A 3,608-nucleotide genomic window follows, 5' to 3' on the forward strand; every position below is an offset into this window, starting at 1 on the left:
AATATATTAATAGACCACAAGATTTCCGTTTATAAATATATGTACACTCGCAAGTGTATAAAAGTATTCTATAAGTTGTAGGCACCCGGTAACAAGCCTTAACGTTCATGTTTTACCCTCTGAAGTACACCAGATCAGGTGTGTTTAAAATAACCTCGAAGTACTAAAGCATCCCATAGTCAGGATGGGGTTTGTCAGGCCCAATAGATCTATCTTTAGGATTCGCGCCTACCGTACATAGACAAGTAGTTTAATGTTACCAAGCTAAGGGTATATTTCTGGTTTAAACCCACGTAGAATTGGTTTTAGTACTTGTGCCTATTTCGTAAAACATTTATAAAAACAGCGCATGTATTCTCAGTCCCAAAAATATATATAAAAGGGAGCAAATGAAACTCACAATACTGTATTTCGTAGCAATTATGTATATGACGGCATTGAACAAGTGCAGGGTTTGTCTCAGATTCACGAACGTATCAATATTGTGATTCAATATTGCAGGAAAGTACGTAGACGCAACGAAAATGATAAACGTTAGGTTGACCTCACGAGCAATACCCTCGATCAATACCCATAACCTCCATAGCTATAACCCATAATTTCCTTAGCTCTATCCCGTTTGAAAACTTATTTTGAAATCGTCTGAGTATAACTCCGTCGTAGTATTTTATGTATACTAATAATATCTTGAAATAATACAAAGAAAATATATATATGTAATTCGATTGAGAGAGTTTAGAGAAATATATTTTCAAGTTTCTATGAAATAATGAAACCTATTGAATTCTATTTATAATAGATTTTTGAATTATTAAAGTGAATTATTAAAGTATGAATTATTAAAGTGAATTATTAAAGTATGAATTATTAAAGTGAATTATTAAAGTAAATTATTAAAGTATGAATTATTAAAGTGAATTATTAAAGTATGAATTATTAAAGTGTGAATTATTAAAGTGTGAATTATTAAAGTGAATTATTAAAGTATGAATTATTAAAGTGAATTATTAAAGTATGAATTATTAAAGTATGAATTATTAAAGTATGAATTATTAAAGTGAATTATTAAAGTATGAATTATTAAAGTGAATTATTAAAGTATAAATTATTAAAGTTAAAGTAAAATAAAAGTAAAGTAAAGGTAAAGTTAAAGTATAGTAAAAGTATAAAAACTATGTATGTATAATACGCGTATAAATATATATAATATTAATTTAAATCGTTATATATATTTAATGAAATAAAATATAAATATCGTTATATTTATTATACTGGTTAAGTAGTGAGTTGTCAAAAGTGATTCTAGATATTTATAAAAGTTATATACGTTTTAATAATAAAGTTCTTTTTAAATTGAAAACATCTTTGTACGTTTGAAAATAGATTAATAGAATATTATGGAAACCAATTCTCCACTAACTTTTGTCTAACTTTCGTAAATGACACTTTTTGTTTTTATTTATAAATAGCTTTACAAATTATTCTGCATATCGTTAAGAGGAATAGATTTTCTCAAATCATAGTGGACCTCTCAACAGAGACTTGTAATCATAATTCAATGTTTCTGATAATTCAATCATTTAATATATATTTTTTTTAATTTCGTCGAAAATCATATTGAAACAAATACGTTCGTGTAAAGTATTATACGTTTAATACTTTATTAATATTCTCAAGTTATAATATATATATATATACATATACATATCTATTTATATATAACGGTTCGTGAATCGTCGGAATTTGGTCGAGGTTATAATGAATGTATGAACACAGTTTAAAATTCTTGAGATTTAACTTAACAAACTTTGCTTATCGTGTTGGAATAATATAAAGATTAAAGTTTAAATTTGATCGAAAATTTCCGGGTCGTCACAGTACCTACCCGTTAAAGAAATTTCGTCCCCGAAATTTGATAGAGGTCGTCATGACTAACAATGAGAATGTTATTATAATGATTATAGAGTTTTATCATGTTCAAGAAGAATGGATAAAATAATTCGATTACTCAAAGCGTGTTAGTGAAGTTATCGTAAATGAATGAAATAAGATAATAGTGATTCGTCGTATCTTTTGACATCATCACGATTGATCTCCGAAAAGAAAATCTTTGTAATCTATATTGGATTTGATTATTCGGCGATTAAGGAAATTATGATCCTCTTCGAATTAATGCGATAATCCATTTTGATTTCTCTGTCGGATATTTCACTATAAATCCACCTCATTTGTTTTCTTACAACTCACACCTTCTCAACTCATATTTTAAAGTATTTGTCAATATGCTTCATCCAGTGCTGATTCTTGATATACTCCTCACTTTCATATCTGTCGCTCTTCTTTTTCATCTGCCTCCGGAATAATCTATTTACTTCTACTATACTCTTGGTTTTATAGTGTTTTTAGTTCTCCCGTGTCTTTATATTGCTATATGCATTGATATATACGGTTTGTAATTTCTGGGTTGTTGTTTTTATATCTTCCCTTATATTTCAAAGTCCTTGCTTCTTCTATAATCATTGTCATCCACAGTTAATGCTCTCTTCTATTTGCTATGATTTATACTCCCATTTCTAGTTCGAAGCTTTGTCCTTTCGTTTCTTCTTCTTGCGATTAAGCACCGCTTGTAATGATCCAGAATTCGCAGATATAAATTTCAGAATGAACATTGTTAATGTTCTAGGAAGGAAATTGTAATGGCACGATCTTGACTTGTCAAATTACCAGAATACCTCGGAAAAGGCCGAATCATCAAGAAATATTTTCTTGATATTTAGAGATCAAAGAGAATACAAGAGTCGTGTAACATAGCACATGATGACGTTATGATCTGTGAATCATCATGTTCCATTTAGAAACTCAGCATGAATTACTGTAATATAATCACGTTGATCAAGTGTCATTATATTATACTAACTCATGCTTCAGCTCCCAACACTTCTTCAAGAATATTCCTATTTTAAACTTGAATGTTTCAGAATTTAGAAACTAAAATAGTTTCTTTTATGATATAATATAGATAGCGCGAAGAGGTAAATGATTTTAGATAAGAATAATTATAAAAATATCTTCAGAAGTATGGATGATATTTATAATGAAAGATACGATGATATCTTAGAATGTCTAATATCAGAGGATGATGAAGGATATTGTCCTCAGGGGTTTAGAGTCAGGAGAAAGGTATTCGTTAATGACTTTAGCAAGTACTGAATCATTTGGATTCTTTGAAGGCAGGTTCAGCCTTTGTGATTTGTCCACAGCCTCCTTCATACTTTGCTCAATCCGTTTTCCAGTTCCAAAGCTTCTCTTTTTCTGAGCTTTGCCAATATACTATCCTTTATCATCCAACTTTTTACTGTTAAGGTCGTTTACAGTTTTTGTTGCTTCATCAGCATTTTTCAAAATTTCGAGAACTAGTTCGCAGTTTAGGGTGTTTTTCAGAAATTTCTCATTCAAAGAATGTAAGTCTTGGAGGTAGACATTGTGTGTATATGTAATTGTTGATGTAGACATGCTGCGAGGTTTCAAAATACTGATTGCTGATTCTCAATAATTGGTATGGCAATTCTTGTTATAAGGTACGAATGAGTATATGATAGGGTTTCGAT

Source organism: Rutidosis leptorrhynchoides, chromosome 2 (genome assembly GCF_046630445.1).
Source record: "Rutidosis leptorrhynchoides isolate AG116_Rl617_1_P2 chromosome 2, CSIRO_AGI_Rlap_v1, whole genome shotgun sequence".
NCBI classification, from domain to species: Eukaryota; Viridiplantae; Streptophyta; class Magnoliopsida; order Asterales; family Asteraceae; genus Rutidosis; species Rutidosis leptorrhynchoides.